We start from the raw sequence: 22,336 nt of genomic DNA on the forward strand, positions 1-22,336 counted from the left end.
GTGGAGAAAAGGGAACCCTCTTTTACTATTGGTGGGAATGTAAATTGATACAGCCACTATGGAGAACAGTATGGAGGTTCCTTAAAAAACTAAAAACAGAATTACCATATGACCCAGCAATCCCACTACTGGGCAAATACCCAGAGAAAACTTTATTTCAGAAAGACACATGCACCCCAGTGTTGACTGCAGCACTCTTTACAACAGCCAGGTCATGGAAACAACCCAAATGCCCATCGACAGACGAATGGATAAAGAAGATGTGATACATGTGTACAATGGAATATTACTCAGCCAAAAAAAGGAACAAAATTGGGTCATTTGTAGCCACATGGATGGACCTAGAGACTGTCATACAGAGTGAAGTAAGTCAGAAAGAGAAAAGCAAGTATCGTGTATTAATGCATATATGTGGAATCTAGAAAAATGGTACAGATGAACTGGTTTGCAAGGCAGAAATAGAGACACAGACGTAGAGAACAAACGTATGGACACCAAGGGGAGAAAGCAGCGGCCGGGGGGTGGTGGTGTGATGAACTGGGAGATTGGGATTGACATATATACACTAATATGTATAAAATGGATAACTAATAAGAACCTGTTGTATTTAAAAAAAGAAAATTCAAAAAAAAACCGCACATGGAATACAAAATGAATAAATAAATAAATGCCTGATTTCTACTATAAAAGAAAAGAAAATTAAAACAAAATGAAATGCTTAAAAACAGTGGGAAACGAAATATTTAGGATAGAATTAGCAAAGTATGTAATATGTGTATGCCAAAAATAGAAATTATTTCTAAACTTAATGAAAAAACTAATGAAGTGAATTATCAAGATTCCGGAGAAAATCCAAGATCTAGATGATCTTGGATTTGGTGGTAAATTTTTAGATATGACATCAAAAGCCCAATTTATAAAAGAAAAAAAGTTATACTGAACTTCATTAAAAATTAAAAACTTCTGCTCTGCAAGAGGTACTATTAAGACAATGGATAAACAAGACACAGACTGAAAGTATTTTCAAAGCACATATCTAATAAAGGAATTGTACTTAAATATACATATAACAACTGAAGCTCAAAAATATAAAAACAATATCCAACTGAAAAGTCAGCAAAAGATCTGAACAGATATATCCAAAGAAGATATATTCAGGTTAAATAAGCACATAAAAGGGTGTTCAACATCATAGGTCATTAGAGAAATGCAAATAAAACAAGGAGAGACCAGTACACACATATGAGAATCGCTAGAAAACAAACACTGACAACAACAAATGCTGATAAGGAAGTGCAATAAAAGAAACGCTCACTCACTGCTGATAGGAATGCAAAATGGTGCAACCACTTTGCAAGACAGATAGTTTCTTACAAAAAGGAACATACAATCCAACAATTAATCATCCTTGGTATTTATTTACCTAAATAAACTGAAAAATTCTGTCCACACAATAACCTGAACATGAATGATTAAAGCAGCTTTATTCATAATTGCCAAAACTTGGAAGCCATCAAAATGTCCTTCAGTATTGCTTTAAGAACATGTGGTACATATATACAGTGGAATATTATTCAGCCATAAAAAAGAAATCTTGCCATTTGCAGCAACATGGATGGACCTAGAGATGTTCATACTAAATGAAGTAAGTCAGACAGAGAAAGACAAATATTGTATGATATCACTTATATGTGGAATCTAAAATATAATACAAATGAACTTATCTACAAAACAGAAACAGACTCACAGACAGAGAAAACAAACTTACGGTTAACAAAGGGGAGGAGGAGGAGGGATAAATTAGGAGTTTGGGATTAACAGATATAAACTACTACTACTAAGGATTTACTGTATAGCACATATGTATGTAACTGAATCACTTTGCTGTACACCTGAAACTAACACGATATTGTAAATCAACTATACCTCAATTTTTTAAAAAATGTCCTTTAGTAGGTGAATGGATTAATAAACTGTGTGGACCATCTGGACAATGGAATATTATTCAATGTTAAAAATAAATGAGCTATCAAGTTATAAAAAGATGTGGAGGTTATAAAAAAAACAATAAAATTCAAAAAAAAAAAAAGGTATAGAGGAATCTTAAATGCATTATCACTCAGGGAAAGAAGCCCATCTGAAAAGACTACACACTGTATGATTCCAACTCTATGACATTCTGGATAAAGCAGGCAGAGTAAAAAAAAAAAAGAAAGAAAAAAAAGAAAATCAGTGGTTGCTAAGGGTTCAGGGGAGGGAGCATTTTTCAACACCCCAAACACTGTACAACACAAAGTGTGAATCCTAATGTAAACTGAGGATTTTCAAGGGTGTATCTATATGGGTTCATCAATTGTATCAAACGCACACCACTAATGCGAGATGCTGATAAGATGTCAGGAGGAGAGGGTGTGTACAGGGACTCTATACACTTTCTGCTCAACTTTTCTGTAAACCTAAAACTCCTCTAATAATAGGACATCTCCCGAACCACAAAACTACATTCAAGAATCTCTAAAGCTTTATGCTGCACGAAGTGAGCCAGAAACAAACACGAACACGATGTATGACCCATTTATATGAAATCAGAGAAACATGAATCTGACCTGGAGTGATAAAATTAGATCAGGGTTTGTTTGCCTGCTGCTGGGTGGGTGGGAGTAGTGACTGAAAAGGGAAACAGGGAAATATTTGGAGAAATACAAACATTCTGTAACTTCCCTCTGTGCTGCTTACATCAAAGTGTATTTATGTCAGATTTTTATTTAACCTACTATTAAGACTTAAGAAGAGGAAGTCAAGATGAACTTATAATCTATTAAATATTTCAAATGCTGAGCACTTAGATATCCAATATGGGGGCTATAGCCAGAGTCAAATAAGATAATATGTGATGTTTTCCAAATTAATTTAAAGGTTACATTTCAATGAGGATGATTAATTTTATACATTTTCAGATCTAGTTCGTCTTTCCTCCAAATTCAGTATAATGACTTTAAGTGTAAAATTTATAAAACTAGTTATATGGCAAGACATTCTGCTTATGGTGATGGCAGAATGGCTTGTATTGGACTCGTCTCTCTGTCAGTAACAATTAACAATCAAAATTTAATAAAAATATGTATCTATGAAGGTGGGCAACCAAACAGAACAATGTGAGGTGTCAACGTCCTTATGTAACGAGAGGGAAAAGGAGATGAGATCGGCATATAAGTATGTTAGTGGGGAACTATAATTTAACATTGCTAAATCTGAGAAAAGTATATTTATTTTTGGAAGACACATATCAAACAAACTTCTAGGAGTTTTCGTATTAGCTACACACGTAAAGTTTATAAGTCATCACTCAGGTCTCTCGAAGAAGAAAAGGAACACACTGAAAAAGATCAGCTTTTCTTGGACACATTAGAGAACTGAGGTCTAAGGGCAAACAGACTGATCAAATTTTGGAGGGACAGATGTGTACAGAGTCATAGATGAGACTTGCCCACCTGAAGCACAAGTTCTGGAGTCATCACAGGGTAGCTCAGAGTAAATGCTAATTTTTGTCCAATTCCTGGAGATGGAGTGTGGACTTGGAGAAGGAAACCATCTTGGTAACTACAGTCAGGTGACCACACATCTTCATAGGTTGTGTCCCCAGGAACCCTACCAGGTTTTCACAGCGAGGACCAAGAAACAGCCCCTTGTCCGTCTATCAGGACTGAGGAAGAGAAACTATCATGAAATATGGCCACTGCATTTCCCATGACAAAAGCTTACTCTCCAGGAAAAAAAAAAAATTTTGCCAGGGTCTTAACCCAGCTGAAGGAAGGCCATTCTTCATACTCCGCGCTTCATATTTCACTGGAGAAACACTTGTGAAGCTCTCAGTCCAAAGATACAAGCCCACACGAACACTGATTTGGTCATACTGTTATAAACTGCATTCCCTTCCCCATACCTCAGTATCACACCAGTAAGAGTCCAATATAAAAACAGTGGATCCCGCAGAAAGAACTGCAAGATGCAGATTCTCTGAGGATAAGGAATTAGGGAAGCCCAAAGTCCAGAGACCCAAGTGGAATCTGAAACTCGTAAATATTAATTATAGCACAACTACCAGCCAGGTTATCATAAACCCTCACACAACAGTCTTGGTGATTTTACTTCCTATTACTATGCATGCTGGAAAGCAAAACCAAGAGTAACGATAACAATAATATTGATAATAATACAATCTATATTAAGAAACACTACAAACACTTCTATGCTCACAGATTTGGTTAACATAGGTGAACTGGACCAATTTCATGAAAGACACAAACTACCAAAACTTTTACAAGATGAAGTATAAAATCTGAATGGGCCTATCAGTATTAAGTCAAATTAACAATTAATAAACTTTCCAAAAAAAGAAAGCTATAGGCCCCAATAAGTTCATGGTGAATCCTACTAAACATTTAATGAATAAAAGATACTAATGATCCACAAGCCTTTCCATAAAATGAAGCAGAGGAATCACTTCCTAACCTATTGTATGTGTCAAGCTTCACCCCAATACAAAAAGTACATAAAGAAATTATAACAAAGGAAAACTACAGATTAATATTTCTCATAACTACAGATACAAATACCCTCAGCATAATAATTACAAAAATTATATATCTGTGTGTATATATGCATACATGTGTATTGATAGATAGATTTATACATCATGACCAAAGGGGATGTATTACAGGTATGCAAGGGTGATTAACATCCAAAATTCAATCAAAATAACCCATCACATCAGCAGGCAGAAGAAAATCATATAATCATGTCACTGATGCAGAAAAAAAGGACTTGAAAAAAAGTAAAAATTCATGGAAAAAACCCCAGTAAACTATTAAGAGAGGGGGAGTTTTCAACTTGATAGTAAACATCTCTAAAATGTCTACATCTAACATCATATTTAATATTGAGAAAGTACATGATTTTAGCCTAAGATCAGGAACACGGCAAGGGTGTCCTATTCAACATCGTGCCAGAAACCTACCTAGAACAGTATAATAAATCAAGGCAATAAAGTGTTTACAATTTGAAAAGAAAGAAAGAAAGCTGCCTCTGTGTGCAGATGACATCACTGTTTAACTAGAAAATCCCAAAGACTGGACAAAATATTTGTAGAACTAATAAAGGACTGCAGTCAGGCTGCAGGATATAAAATCAACATATACATCTCACACATGTGGATGGGGTCAGCTAACTGAAGACTGGAGTGGGAAATTTGAACCCAGCAGAACAAGCTACCATTCACGAATGCATCCAGCTTATTACAAACGCTGTCGTTTTACAGCAAGCATTAAGACAGTGTCTGCAACTGGAACATGTGGTTCTGCCCATGAACCAGAACCAGACGATGTGCTGTCTGGTGAGGCCCCCCTTTCTGGATCACAGACCTCTCCTCCCGTGTCCTCACATGGGGGAGGGGCTGGGGGCTCTCTGGGGGGGGTCTCATTTTAAGGGCACTAATCCCATTCATGTGGGGGGCACCCTCATGACCTCATCACCTCCCAAAGACCCCCCACAGCATCACATTGGACTTGAGGATCCGACATGAGTTTTGGGGGGACGCAGACATTCAGACCATAGCAGAATGACCGCAGTAATCCAGCTACAGGTTTCGTGCTGACCACAGGCCCGGGGCTCAGACCTCACTCAAGGGAGGAAGGGGGGTGAAGACTCTGATCAGTTATCGAGGGTGGTCTGAGGTTGAGCCTGGGGAGCTTTCGCTCAACTGACTCAGCAGCAATCTTGCTAAAATCGGACAATGAAAAGACAGACGCTGAAGCCCAGAGTCAGCGCCTAGTTGGGAACTGCTCAGAGGAGCCTGACCTGAGTTTGGTCCGGGAGAGACTGTGACCCTCCTCTGCTCCAGCCCACTTGTCACTTGTCACACTGGTCCAGGCTGTCCCTTCTCCACAGTGCAGGGGGGGGGGGCCGCAGTGATACTGGACACCCAGTCCTGCCCCCAGAACTCCACAGGTTCCCCTCAGGAGCGTGTGACAGGCAGACGTCGCAGAGATCGCGGGTTCACGTCTGTCACAATCACTCCATCACAATAACGCGAGTCACACGAATTGTCTGCCGTCCTAGTGCATACAGAGGTTGCTGACACTATGCTTCAGTCTGTTATGGGTATAGACGGATGTCCAAACAATGTACACACCTTAATACTTTATTGCTAAAAAATGCAAACCAGCACCTGAACTTGCTGCAAGTCAGCGTAGTGAGACCACTCATCACAGATCAAATAATGAAAGTTTGAAATATTCCAAGAATGACTACCAGGTGAGAAAGTAAGGCAATGCCGTGGGAAAATGGGCACCAGAATTGCTCGACGCAGGGTTGCCACCAAGCTTCGATCTGTGAAAAATGCAGTATCTGCAAAGCACAATGCCGAGGTCACCCTCTACGAGCACTGACCAGGGGGTGCGCGCCCACCTGCCCGGCAGTGGGCACCAGGTCAGGTCAGGTCCAGCCCTCCTGACCCTAGAGCCTGGGGGCACCTTCCTCCTCAGCTGCCCCGGGACACTGCAGAGAACCCTATGCTCTGGGAGGATGGGGTCTACTTCTCTTCCTGGAAAAAAAAAATTGTTTCCCCAAAGGAGGCTTTCCTGGGGTGAGACCCCCCTGCCCCCGCCTTTCCACCTCTGGCTTGGGGGTCAGGAAACAAGGCACCGGGATCAGCCAGGAGGTGACAACGCAGGGCCCTGGACAGAGTCTGAGTGTCAGATGTGTCACCTGTATTTTCATTAGGATTAAGAAAAACAGGCTCCTTTGCGTTCCCTGCTGGATCCTAACTTTACACCTCACTGGCACTGGTTTATTCTGATGTGATAACATCAGAGGCTGCACATCAAGTATTTCAGCCCATTCTTCTTCCCGTTTACAAAATAAATCTAGTTGCAAAGTTGTACTATAACGTAAGGATCTATTTTCAGGCCTTTTTGCTCTGGAGTCTAAAGGATAGTGGGGCCATGCAGTGTTAAGAAAAAGGAAGGAAGGAAGGAACTAAGGAATGAAGGAAGGGAGGGAGGGAGGGAAGAAGGAAGGAAGGAAGGAAGGAATGGGGGAGGGAGGGAGGGAAAGGAGGAAGGAAGGGAGGGAGGGAGGAAGGAAGGAGGGAAGGAAGGAAGGAATGGGGGAGGGAGGGAAAGAAAGAAGGAAGGGAGGGAGGGAGGGAGGAAGGAAGGAATCGGGGAGGGAGGAAGGGAGGTTGGAAGGAAGGAATGGCGGGGAGGGAGAGAGGGAAAGAAGGAAGGAAGGGAGGGAGGGAGGGAGGAAGGAAGGAAGGAATGGGGGGAGGGAGGGGGGAGGGAGGGAAAGAAGGAAGGAAGGGAGGGAGGAAGGAAGGAAGGAATGGGGGGAGGGAGGGGGGAGGGAGGGAAAGAAGGAAGGAAGGAAGGAAGGAAGGAAGGAGGGAGGGACGGAGGGAGGAAGGAAGGGAGGGAGGAAGGAAGGAAGGAAGGAAGGAGGGGGAAAAAACAATCCTTCCCTTTCCTATAGATTCATGACTCAGAGTCACCCAGTTTTGGAAGATGCAGCCTAAAGAGAATCACGAGAGGAAGGTGATTTACCATCTCCCATTCTGAAGGGGCTTTGCTTCCAAGTGGTCACAGCAACGAAATCTAAGGGTCCTCGCTGCGGTCACCAAAAAGCTCAGTCCCCAGTAGCCTGTTCTTAACAACACAATCAGATATAAGGACGAATGAGAGCAAAACAAGACCAAAAAGCAGAGCCTGGCCTCTCCCCCAGGAACGAGGACCTCAGCAGCTGAGACCTTTTCTCTCGTCTCCAAAACCCCGCCCGCTGGGCCGCCAGCCACGACCCGCACAGAACCGCGAAACAATCTAGAGCCAGGTGCGCTGCTGTAACAAGATGACTCACCCGAAGGCGTCTTCCTACAGAAACCCGAAAACCGCTCCTTCCCTGGGAGACCACAGCGAGCTCCGGCGGTCGGTGGCACCTGGAGGGATCCGGGGCCGGTGCCGGAACCCAGGGACCCGAGGCCACTGCTGCTCACGCAGCAGCTCTCAGTGCCCCCCGGGGGCCACGGCCCTCGGGCAAAGGTCCCTCTGGATTCCGTCCCGCTGGCTTCCCAATGGGTCACCAAACCAAGTTTGCTGGGCCCGACGCAGAGCAAGCAGAGCTGCTGAGCGTGGAAGCGAGGAGAGGGTCCCTTCGGGAGGCGCCGGGAGGACAGGCGTCCAGTGCGCGTCCGGGAAGGCCGGCCGGGAGGTCGACGGGTCAGGACGAAGCCGCGGGGCGGCGTGAGAGCGCGCAGCGCGCGCGGGGCGGGCGCAGGTGATGCGGCGCAGGCGCGGGAAGGGTCCTCCTGCGCAGGCGGGACGAGGCTCGGGCCCGGCACAGTCACGCGGCTCCAGCGGGCATGCGCGCAGGCCCAGGGGCGGGGCCCTCGGTCCCGTCGAGTCTCGCCCCACTAGACGCAGCTGAGACTCAAAGTTCCCGGAAAGGAGCTCCGGCAGACTGCGCCCTGTTTAGGTTCCGTGACTCCGATTAAAGAAGAAAGTTTTTTAGGCCAAAATAAATAAATACATCAAATAAAGACTCGGGGCTTCCCTGGTGGCGCAGTGGTTGAGAATCTGCCTGCCAATGCAGGGGACACGGGTTCGAGCCCTGGTCTGGGAAGATCCCACATGCCGCGGAGCAACTGGGCCCGTGAGCCACAACTACTGAGCCTGCGCGTCTGGAGCCTGTGCTCCGCAACAAGAGAGGCCGCGACAGTGAGAGGCCCGCGCACCGCGATGACGAGCGGCCCCCACTTGCCGCAACTAGAGAAAGCCCTTGCACAGAAACGAAGACCCAACACAGCCATAAATAAATAAAATTAAAAAAAAAAAACAAAAACTTATTAGTCCGCAGGGTGGATGAACCACATTTTGTTTATCCATTCATCCTTTGATGGGCTTTGGGGTTGTTTTAACCTTTTGGATACTGGAACCAGTGCTGCTGTGAAGGGTCGTGTACAAGTACCTGTCTCAACACCTGTTTCAATTCCCTTGGATGTGTTCACAGGAGTGGGATTGGCTGTCATGGGTCTGGAAGGGGGAAATTTCGAGAATGCTTAATCAATGTGACATTTTGGGGGGAGAATGATGAAATGTTTTGGAACTTGAGGGAGGTGATAGGTGTAGAACATTGTGAATGTACAAAAAGGCACTGAATTTTACGCATTAAGGTGATTAAAATTATGAAAAATAAATCCTTAAACAAGGTGTTATATCTGGATGCTGCTCCTAAATTAGACAAACTCTTCATCTTAGTAGGGGTTTAAGATCTAGTATAATATCTAGGCCAAAGATGATCAACAAGTCCTGCGGGAAATGTTGGGTGTATTTTCTATGCTCCAAACCATGGCATGGTTTATGCTATTTATAGATGCTGTGTAACACTGTAGGTATTTTATTTCGTGTTCCAAGTTCCCTGAGACTGGCTCTGAGAAGAGTTTGCCAATAGAGGCGCTTGGAAAGACAGCGATGTTTCCCTTCCTCAGTGTTTCTCCTTATAGAGACTACGGGGTTCTTAAAAGGGAGCCTGTTTAGCTGTCAGGTCCTGCGGGTGAGGATGTAAACCAGTTCAGCCACTTTGGCAAATCCCTGCCTTCTTCTGTTAAATATCTGAGTGCATCTCTTAACTCAGCAGTTTCCCTCCTAGGTATTTACCCAAGATGATTCAAGCCATGTCCACAAAAACACCTGTTCATGAATGCCAACTGCAGCCTCATCCACAGCAGCCCCAAATTGGAAATATCCCCAGATGCCCATCATACAGAGAATGGATCAAAAAATGACAGTAAATTTGCATAATGGCGTTCTAATAAGCAATGAAATAGAGCAACCTACCAACAACTTCCTAAGACCCCTCGGAAAGAGATTCTGTGCAGCAAAAGATGCCATGTGTTGCTATTAGAATACATGTAGCTGAGTCTCCCTTTTTAAATCCAAAATGACAATTTCTGCCTTCTAATTTATCAGAGTGTTGAGTTCATTTATTTTTAATGACATTAATTGCATGGGTGGGTTTGAGTCTGGCATTTTTCAGGTTTCTATTTGCCTGTTGATTCTGTTCTTCTGTCCCTTGGACTTCATTACCCTGTAGACACCAGCCTCACATGTATCAGGTTGGTCAAGTAATGTTTAAGGTTTTAATTTGTCTACTGTTGTTTATCTGTAGCTTTTAAAATGATGTTTGTGGTTGCAAATAGATGTGTAATTTACCCAGTGTGTTCCCTTATTTCAAGAGACAATACCAGGCCAGACTTGGTGTGCTTTTGTTCATTCCTCAGTCGCTTCAAAGAGTTGACTGTATTTCATTTACGGTTCTTATAGGTTGAATGAAATGTCTGATACAAGCTAAACTATCATCGCCATTTGAAAGATTGATTTCCCTTTAAAAAGCATTCAACGAGAGTCACTAAGAGGGAAAATGAAGACATGGTCATTTCTATGAATTGAGAAATTAATGATAAAATTCAACAGCCATTTATGATTTTTTTAAACACATGACTTTTAGCCAAGTAGTGATGGAAGAAACTTTCATTAATCTAATAAAGACTGTTGGCAAAAAATGTATTTTTTTAAATCACTAAAAAAGGATGGAACCATATGCTATACATATGTATTGGAAAGGAAGATAAACACGCACATTTGTGCCTGAGGACAGACTATCCATCCTTTCATGTTTAATCCAAATACTTTCTTCTTGGGGCTTCCCTGGTGGCGCAGTGGTTAGGAATCCGCCTGCCAGTGCAGGGTACATGGGTTCGTGCCCCGGTCCGGGAAGATCCCACATGCCGCAGAGCGGCTAGGCCCGTGAGCCACAACTACTGAGCCTGCGCGTCTGGAGCCTGTGCTCCGCAACTGGAGAGGCCGCGACAGTGAGAGGCCCGCGCACCGCGATGAAGAGTGGCCCCCACTTGCCGCAACTAGAGAAAGCCCTCGCACAGAAGCAAAGACCCAACACAGCCATAAATTAATTAATTAATTAATTAATTTAAAAAAAAACCAAAAAACAAATACTTTCTTTACTTTTTTGCTCTTCGTAATGTGTTCATCCTTTGTATTTATTTATCTCCCTTATAATATAATTTTCTAGTTTCTTTCGTAAATACACTACACATCCCTTGAGGTGAGTATGGTACTGCAGAATTCTTTGCTTAATAAAGTATTTCTCAGATAGAACAAATATTTCAAAACACATTATTTTGTGCAAGAAAAACAAGAACATTTTAAGTCATTACTTGGGACAGAATAGAATTTGTCTTCTGTGTCACCACTCATCACCATTGCTGTTGGCACCTCATTAATCATATGGGGCCCCACCCCTGAATGCCCTTTTCTGAACCTATGCGTATTGTCTGAACATCATTCTTTCAATTGCTCTGCTCTTAAAGTGGAAATCCGTAAAAACATTTTGAAATTTGGCGTTATGAACTATTTCATTGTTTGCTCCACATCAAATCCAAACTACTTAAAAAAAAAAAATCCGGAATTTCATTTAGGTGTCTATGTGCCATCTTATTCCCCAAATATATTTTGCCGGTAAACTCTATGCGAACACGTGTCTCTTGTACTCTCCATAACTCTGAGCTCTCAGTGAATTTGTTTGCACCCAACGAAAATGACATCAAGAGCTGATTAAGGATAGGAGGCAATAGGTCACAGGAGAAATGCAGCCAAAAACAACAACACTTACTAAAGACAATGAAGCTCTGCTGATTTAAGTAGATATCATTGTGTGGACAGACGCTGATTCATGTGTTAATTACACAACCCCTTTTCCCTTGGGGTATAAGGGTGATTGGAAGAGACATTAATCCAAGTATTTGCAATATAAATGGACTTCTTATTGAATGAAAGCAAGGTTTCTACAGTTGTTATTAAATATAATGATGACAGGGACTTCCCTGGTGGCACAGTGGTTAAGAATCCGCCTGCCAAGGCAGGGGACACGGGTTCGAGCCCTGGTCCAGGAAGATCCCACATGCCGCGGAGCAACTAAGCCCGTGAGCCACAACTACTGAGCCTGCGCTCTAGAGCCTGTGAGCCACAACTACTGAAGCCCATGTGCCACAGCTACTGAAGCCCGCGCGCCTAGAGCCCGTGCTCTGCAACAAGAGAAGCCACTGCAGTGAGAAGCCCGTGCACCGCAGTGAAGAGTAGCCCCCGCTCACTGCAGCTAGAGAAAGCCTGTGGGCAGCAACCAAGACCCAACCCAGCCAAAAAGAAACAAATTAATTAATTAGTTAAAAATATATATATATATAGAATGATAGATACAATGGTTATAAGAAGTTTGACCAGTGAGACAGACCATTAAAATAGTTTTAAGAATTTTAAGTGAAATGGTTGCAGTTTGAATAATGGAAGCAACCTTAGGCACCAGGCAGGAAATATGAACCATTAAAAAAAAAATTAGCTTTAAAAATTATTTTCAAGGATCTTTCTCGAGTTGACAATATATCAAATCCTGGAGAAGAGGTATCTATTGCAACTAGATTGAGCTTATATCAATGTGCATCAGTGAACTCTCCCAGGTTACAGGGAGTTAAGAAGCAGTCAGGAAGGATTAGTCAAAGACTAAATGGCACTTGCTATTTTAATAAGAAACAAGTGAATTAACATCTCCTCACATAGTTACCGTGTATGCATATGTGTGTGTGTGTGTGTGTGTGAGTGTGTGAGATAAGAACACTTAACATCTATGCTCTAAGCAAATGACAAGTATATGTGCAATACTATTAATGATAGTCACCATGCTGTTCATTGCGTCTTTCTTTAAATCATAGAAGCTCTTCGAGTAATTATAACTTTAAACAAAACTAGGAATCATTTTAATTTAAGTCAATTAAAGCTTTGAAACTGAATATTTGCTTATGTTGAGGAGTCAGCAAGTCCCAGGCATTTCCTCAACGATTGTTTGTCAGAACCTGTCATGTTGTTCATGCACTGTGTCCTGACAACATGGTAGCCTACAGAATGAGTGTTCATGCAAAGATGATTACAGTTCATACAACAGTCTTAAAAGGGCTCCGCAGAAGTCTCTTTGTGATCTGGGGGTGGGGTGGGAGGGTCTCTCAGTCTTGGAAAAAAAGGGTTGGTAAGAGAATGACCTTGGATCGGGGTCCAAAACATAACAAAAGTAATGTCTTACTGTTTCAGGTAGCCCGTTGGGAAGATCAGTAGAAATATATGATACTGTAATTATCTATAAATGGATGAGCAATTCTATTTTCACACGTTTATGAACTGTGAACTGTTTATGCTTTTGACACCCGTTTGTTGAAGGATAGTCTTCGCATGTCTCAGGAAATCCATATTATCTCCTTAAACATTTGTGCTGAGGAAATATTTTCTGGTATGAGGCGAAGTGATCCATTTTGAAGTCAAGCTTCCGGAGGCATTAGCCCTGTACAACAAATGAAAGACATTTAATTACAAACTATCCCCTTTAAACGTGTTCTGCTGTCTATTAGCAAATGTATCCTTTTAGCTTCACTTTTTTTCTTTTTTTAACCCCAGCCATTAACGGCTTGTCCCGTTGGAGAGCAAATGAGAGTCTGTCCAAATTCATTTGGCTGTCTCCTACAATTCAGGACCTTCTGTTACGTGTTCTGTAGATGGCCTACAGGAAAAGCACTTCGACAATGAAATTAATAAAAGCTCCCAACTCTATCATCCTTAGAGCAGCCACGCTGAATCAGACCCCTTCAATGACCAGAATAAAAGAAATGGACAGGCTCTTTTTTTGATAATTTATTAGCTCCAGGGTGAACAATTTCTTTCCAGGGCCCTAATACAGAGAAAACCAACCAACCAACCAACCAACCAACCAACCAAGAACTAAAAAGAGAATACCTAATATTTTAAATGTTAGCATTCTTGCTTTTTTTTTTCGTGGAATCTGATTTTTAGTAATCTCTTAGTGTAGAATCCATTCAAACATTATCTTTTAAAGATTATCAAAAACAGAAGGAAACAAACATGTGCTAAAAAAATTCACTGAAACATACAAAATTGGCTTTTATGAGTTCCCTTTGCCTCTCTCTTATTCTCTTTGTAAGTCAATGCCTTTTCTCATGCCAGTTTCAACTGTGAAAAATCAAAATTGTCTTTTTAATTAAGTATAAAATTTCCATTTTCCTTCACTTTCTTTCTAAAATAAATAGAGACAATAGGTGAGAAAAATGAAATCCATACTGAGTGAGCCAACTGCCAACTACAGATGCCTAATAAGTCTTTGTGCTAACTTTCAGCTGACTGGTACCTATCTGCAAATGTCATAATTTCCAGGAAAACATCATGGTCTACAAACCACCCCCCTTCCTGGAATGAAAAAGAAAGTGGTATGAGGAAAGTTACTTTTGGATGATTGTTGGAACATTTTCTGCTTAAACGATTGAGTTAATAGTCTTCTATTTAAATACTCATTTTTCTGACAATCTAAGTGAAATGTTGAGAACATACGAGAATGGCTCTCTCCATCATTTGTGTGAGTGGTGACTACACAGAGGAAAATTAAAAGGAAAAAATTAAGTATGTCTGCAGATATGCAAAATATACAATGTGTACATTCCTATGTGGACATACATAGGTTATACACATAAGAATGTACATAATACAACAACATATACAATATATATGATTACATACATATAAATGGGTGTCTATACATATATACACATATATGTGTATATACACAAAGAAATATACATACAACATATATGCACATATATATATATATATTCCTGTCCAAAAGGATAAGAATTATACAGTATATATAGTTTTGCATGAGTTTTATGTACACATGTAAAACAGATTTAACATTTAAGGGTTTTTCTGATAACGATTATTTAAACATGCACCAAGATCTTCTTTATTTATTACTTCTCTATTCAGCCATTCAAAAAACATGTATTTATCAAATACTCTAAAAAAAAATGCTGTTTTCAAGGACAGCACCACAAAAGTGTGGTTTCTATATAAATGTATAACAGTTCTTGCATGGAGTCATCTGATTTTAAAATAAATGTTAAAATCCTGGAATTAAAGAAAAATTAATATGTTAAATATGTCCGTAGTGAATTAAGACATACACTGCAATTCCAAATCCACAGAAAATTAGTAAACTGAGCTTATAGTGGGAAATGTCAAATTTTGGATTCACTTAAGAGTACAGTGGCTTCAAATGTAGCCATAAAGAGACATATTGGCTCCTGGTTAGTGCAGGTGAGAGAAACCATGTTTGGTAATTCTCCTGCATCCTAGTGTGTTTTCAAAGACGCTAGCAGCTGGTTAAACAGCATAACCAGAATATATAAGAATTTGTTATCCTGTGATAAACCGTAATGGAAAAGAATAGGGAAAAGAATGTATATATATGTACAACTGAATCACATTGCTGTACAACAGAAACTAACACAACATTGTAAATTAACTCTATTGGAGTAAAATGAATTTTTAAAAAAGAATCTGTTATAAGTTAGAAGAATCTGGTAACATAGCTTAAGCTAGAACGTAGCCCACACATGAGATTTCCTGTCCAAGCAGACTTCCAAAGTTTTCACCAATTCGAAATCATAGAGCATAACAGCCGTTTTAATTTTTTCTTCTGTGAATTAAATGTGTCAAGTAATAGACTCTCGTGTATTAAATGAGAGAAAGCAGAGGGAAGAATGTTAGCAGGACCAGACGTGAGGAGATGTTGTCACTAGGTCAAGGGACAAGAGATGCAGTTTCCATTATGTTACTTATTTACATGCCATAAACACTGCTAAAAGGTGACTAGAAGAACAGATACTATTAAAATTGTGTAGAGGGAGAGGGAAGGAAGGGTCACATATGCAAACAACATGTTTGTCAACCACAGCAGGAGGGCATTACGTTGTCCTTTTTGTTTTTAATGGCGATAAAACCATGTTAGTATTACTGAGACAAAGAGCAGAAAAGCCGTGTGATTATGGAAACAATTCCATTTAGTTAGCCAGGAGGTTGGTGCAGAATGGACCTTTTTAAATAAATCTTTTACTTTACTGCTTTTAGCCATGCCCAAGGTTTTTTTTTTTTTCTTTTTTCTTTTTTTTTTTATCACCTTTACCAAAACCGAACTAATTGAGTTTTAAGAATTTTAGCAAAGAGAAGGAAAGGGAGAGAGAGAGGAACTCAAGACTGTCAAATGAATTGTTGTACTGCTTTATAAATAGTACCTTGTAAGGGATGGTGCAAAGGAAGTGACCAGAAAAGAACAATTGGAACATAAAAATTGCAGTAAATTCTGATCCCAAAGACAAAGCACGGCCCCTACAGCCTACCCTTGGCCAACCATGAATAATTAGATCATGTATCAAAAATTCTTAAAATCACATACAATAATGCAATAATCATGAATATGATTATGATTCATTTCCTATAGTTAGGGAATGAAAGTGACCCAAGGATATGTGCATATTGTATAAAAGAGTAAAACTGTGTATGGTTGGGTTTAAAATTTTAAATTGTTTGGATTTATCTATCAAGATCGATATATAAATAAACACTGCTCTAGATGTTTTTCAGTCCCTAAAAAAAAGAAATCATGCTTTGGAATGCAAATATATTTTTCTCATTTCCTGGAAATGAAGCCACAACATTGGGTTGTAAACTTCTACCAATATTGCTTGTGCGTATGAAATCATCATTTCTTACTCCCAATTCTTGGTTTAAAGTTAAGAGAGCCTATTTACAAAATGGCTAGAGACCATGCCTTATTTCCAGAGCACTAAAACAGAAGTTATTTTATACATCTTATGGAGAGTCACTACTATAGCATTAATATCACATTTTAAATGGAATTTTTCCCTTTCCTCTCTTACACATTCTAAAATAATATATACCTTTTTGACATAAACATAAAACTCAGGCAATTACAAAGAAAAAAAAAGAAAAGTCTTTCCCAACTGTAACATTTACAACCACCTATAAAGACTTTGGTTATTTATCATCTCACTGCAGATACAGATTAGATAGATATGGATAGACATAGATGCAAACATAGATGGCGATAGAGATAGATACCTCAATTAAGGTTTCTACAGATACAGATTTGATGATTACAGTTTTACTCATGGAAACACACGCAATGTAGACACACACAAAGATAAGTTATGGTAAGAAATTTATCTAATGATGACTTTGTAAGAAAGTGGTTTGGTAAAGACCTTATTGAAAAAATATGTGAATGGCAGTCGCTATGACCTTGAGAACTGTAATGGGTTTGAAAGTGGAAAAAACTGAAATTTGAGAGTCTATCAAGACCATCAGTGAAGCAGAGGATAAATGAAATATTAATCAATATTGGCCTTGAATATATAACGAACCTATAAGCCATGAAATACATAAAGTTATGAAGTAACATTTTTTCAGTAATCTTAACAGAAATAGATCAACTTAATATTAAACTACAAAAATGGTAGTATTCTAATCCAGCTTGAAGTTGCCCTTGAGGAAACCTTAGCTGTCCCTACAATAGACTCTACCACTTACAAAGAGGCAAGTTTCTGCTTATGCATATATATGCACACATTAAATATGGGTTGAATAATTTCAGAACATATCTTAACATCATGCTGTTTAAAAATCTTGGGAGGTAGTTTCTCGAAAAGAACTTGTCCTACAAAGCTCTGAGCACCTAGATTGATTGATTGTGGCTTAAAAGATTCTTGAAAACCAAGTTATTGCAACAAACCAAAATTAGATACTCAGTACCATTCTCATATTATTTGCTTCTCAGTGACCAAGAAGTGGAAATGATTTCGTGTTTGAGAATTAATGTAACACAGATGAAAACAAAACTTAACTCAAGGAGGTGAGTCCTTTCAAAATTTAATGGTATTCTTTAAATACCACTTTTAAAAAAGATACGCCTAAATTCATTAGAAGATTTTTATTACACTTTTCTAAATGTGAAAATGACAAATTTTCTCCAGCCCAACTACTCTAAACTTGAGACGTGATACACAAGACAAAAGACAAAATTATAGCTTGGTTTCCTGACTTGGGTATGCAAAGAAGCTATTTATAGATTTAAAGCTAAAGTACATTTAGAAATGTGACTGCAAAATGTGGTTACATGTTATGTTTATGTTCTTTCATTTTAAATTCTCTACTGTCCTGCCTATTCTTTACGAAGAATTATCTTTTTCGTTGACTATACAAAATTTGTCACCTATGGCAGATGTAAAAATGAAAGATACTCATAATGAACAGGAAAATAACTACCCATTGACAGTTCTACATGGGGAAGTAGATAGCCGTGAAATTTATTTCTGAAAAATAAAGCATCAGGTATACACTGTTAATATTTATAGGGACATAAACTGTTACAGATGTCTCACTTTGATTAACTTCTTATCGGTATGCAAGCAGGGAGATGATTATGTTTGAAATTAGAAGATAAGGCATTTATATTTGCTATACCAAGATGATTTTTTCTTTGATGAGGCCAATTTCAGGTATAGAAGTTCAGGTTAATCAGAGGAAGTAGGCATGTTTAGTAGTCTTCAATAAAAATCTAAATTTATCCTCACAAAGCAAGTATAATGTGAGTGGTTTCCAGTGCATCAATTATGCACGCTTATTCCAATTCTGGTCCTGATCAGTACAAATGAGATAAATTTATGTTACACGTATTTGAATTTTTCCTTTGCGTTATGCTGCAAAATTGGTATGTATTATTGGCTGTCCTGTTGGCTAATTGTGGAATGTGGTCTGGATTCCGCATCCCCAAATAAGCTTGAACTCCTGAGCTGAAGGTGGGATGGATTTCATTTCCTGTTTGATGCCCTGTATTTCAGGGAACAGGGTAAACAGTGACCTTTCTGCTCCTTGATCAGCGTTCCATTCTGCCTGGATCAAGACGACAGGGAACATGGCCGCAGTGCCCATCTCCAGGGCAAGCAGGTGTGCACACAGTTGGGGAAGAGGCTCGCTGGGAAGAGGTGAAGCACAGCCTCACAAGGAGGGAGGACGTGTGTCCTGCAGCCACGTACAGAAGAGTTTTGCTGAGGATGTGAGTGTGTTGGTCCTGTCACCTCTCTTGGGTTCTTACACACAAGGTGCTTTCATCTTCCACGTGTGCACCCCTGTGTGATCCAACAAGGCAAGTCAGCCATTGATGAACCGGTACGTTGCGAGGCGTAAAGAAAAGCCACTGTGCAAGGCTTTCCAAACGGGGCTCCACGGAACCTGGTCTCAGAAGGTACATTGTGGGGAAAAGATGCTGGGGAAACGACATTCCCTGTCCCATCCATGAAGAGTCACGCGGGGCAACGGATCTGGACGCTTGAGAGGAAATAACCGTGTCTCATAGTCACAGCTTGAACCGGTGGTTCCCAGACCTAGTTAACTGCAAAACACTGATTTGCTTTTCTAGTTACACCTAGGAGCACCTGAAAACACTTTGAGAAACTTGGCTTTAATATATTAAATTTTCAAAACTTGGAGTTTAAGTCAAATTAGATTTAGTTTGGTGGGTTTTCCAATGAGATTAAGTTTGGTGGGCTTTTGTTCTTCCCGATCTGATTTAAACAACCTAGTGTGTGTGGAGTATTTCTACTGAATGGCATGAAACTTGAACTTATTTTACAACTTCTCAACAGGGAGGAAGGGAGGGAGTATGTGAGCCCTGGAAAGGGTATAATGTTTTTATATGGATGAATACCAATTCCAAAAACCTGGATGCCACTGACATGACAAAAGGCACACATTCTAATTTAGTTTATGATTTACATTGATTTTATGCATATATGGGAAAGTATTATATATACATTACACATACATATACACAAACATACAGTAAATAATTGTTAGCAAATTCATAAGCTATATTTTCTCTTTACAGTCCTGCTTTGAAATCTCATTTCACTTCTTTAGGTCTTATGCTTTAATGACAAGGGACATGAGTTAAAATACAAACTGGAGCCCTTTCTCTACTAGACTATGACAGCTGGAATTTCAATAAGATTTTTCTGTCACTGGTAGGTAGTATGGGCTGACTTGTGTCCCCCTGGATTCCTACAGTGAGGTCCTAACCCCTAAGACCTCAGAATATAATTGTATTTGGAGACAGGGTCTTAAAGAGATAATTAAGATAAAATAAGGTCATGAGGATGGGTTTTAATCTAATAGGAGTGGGGTCCTTATAAGAAGAGGAGATTAGGACACAGACACACACAGAGGGCTGACCCTGTGAGGACACAGGGAGAAGGCAGCCGTCTACACACCAAGGAGAGAGGCCTCAGGAGGAACCAGCCCTGCCCACACCTGGATCTCAGACTTCCAGCCTCCAGAACTATGATAGTATAAGTTTGTTTAAGACCCACATCTGTAGTGCTCTATAAAAGAAGTCCAAGCAAACGCATACAGTGGGTAAAAAGAAACACAGGGAAATGAGACAAAGTTTTAGATCAAGAAATTATTAGAATAGGCTTGTCTTCGGGCTCCATGGGAAAGGGGCTCTGAGCAGGACCCTTCCATGCAGAAGGTTTAGTGGGAGAACATTCTTGAACAACCCATGTGAGCAACTGAGGAATGCAGTCGTGGGGCTAGCCAGAAGATGAACCCCAATGCAGGTTCAACCGTGGCCGCAACCCATATTATAAAAGCATCCACTGTAAGTCTTTACACCTGCAACAAATCCTCAAATTCCTAATATGGCTCACCTTCCCCAATCTTGAGTGGTCCATTCAATACACCTAAGATGAGTGTCTTGTGTCATTATTCCAAGATATGCTTTATGGATCTAATTTTAATTTAAAAATCTGTGGTCATGCTTGTGTCTAGATAACAGCATGCAGCCTCTAAAATCTCACTTTATTATTGCAAAGTGGCTAATTCACTTTGCCAACCTTGAGAGTAGACCCAACTCCTGTCTACCTGGCATCTTTATTTCAAAAGAAAGTCATATATCCCTCCTCTTCCATGCAGAACTTTGTCAAACAGGCATGCATCCAATTTAAAAAATGCATACCTGACCCCAAAATAGATATGTCCCACAGAGCTCTTAATAAGACACACGTGTTTGTGTATTTCTCTCTCATTGACTTTCATACATAAATAAGGCTTACCCACATTTTGTGGCTATTTGGATTTTTATCCTTCTGTGTCCTGAACAGGCATTTTGATCAGAAATTGGGGAAAGACTTAGGAAGCACAGATATGTAGGAAGTAATAATAGCATTATATCTCCCATCTCAGTATGAAAACAGAAATATACGGTGATTACTATGTTCAGAGAGTGTCCTACATACTTTACATATTGTAATTCAGATAATTTTATGCTTTGTAATTATCCTAGGTAGTTGATTAAATCACCCTCATTGAAAACAGTGAGACAATTATGTAAATAACTTGACATATGTATACAACATTGTTTTGTATAAAAATAGATGTATATACAATTATTAAATCTGTGTTAACCTATTCATAGCACAGGGAACTCTACTCAATACTCTTTCGTGACCTATATGGGAAAAGAATCTAAAAAAGAGTGGGTATATGTATGTATAATTGATTCACTTTGCTGTGAAACAGCAGAAACTAACACAACATTGTACATCAACTACGTGCTAACAAGAATTAATTTTAAAAAGTCTGTGTTTATTTTTAATAGCAATACGTTCCTATGCAAAATAAATGCAGAATATCCGTAATGGCTGACAGAGTTTATGTGTCTGAGAGAGCAGACGTTATAAAATATGGATATTTTATCAGCCGCTTTCTAACTGTGTGGTGGATAAATGGAGTAGAGTAGTAACACTGAACACAAGATGTGTGCCGCTTTAGAAATGCCTTCTCTTGATAATTGGAATGAAAATCTTTGAAGGGTAGAGGGAGAGAGCAAAGATGAAATTGTTCGACTACGTTGTTAAAAGTGAATCAGAGGGACTTCCCTGCTGGTCCAGTGGTTAGGGCTCCGCGCTTCCACTGCCGGGGGTGCAGGTTTGATCCCTGGTCGGGGAACTGAGATCCCACATGCCCCATAGTGAGGCCAAAAAAAAAAAAGAAAAAAAGTGAAATGTCAGTCAAATGCGGTGCTCCTGTGCCTAAGACAGTAAGCTGCTATTTTACCACTCAAGACAGCACCCTCAGAGCAACGTTTATTCTGTGTAGCCGTCCCAGGAGCTCTGCACCCTTTCCTGAGCACCCTCCGCATGCCTCCATGCAGATGTTTTCTCACCATTGTAACCTGAGGAAGACCCCGAGAGAACCTTCGGCGTATTACAGGTAAACCGTTCTGTCACAACAGCTCCTTGGCA

Source organism: Balaenoptera ricei, chromosome X (genome assembly GCF_028023285.1).
Source record: "Balaenoptera ricei isolate mBalRic1 chromosome X, mBalRic1.hap2, whole genome shotgun sequence".
NCBI lineage: Eukaryota > Metazoa > Chordata > Mammalia > Artiodactyla > Balaenopteridae > Balaenoptera > Balaenoptera ricei.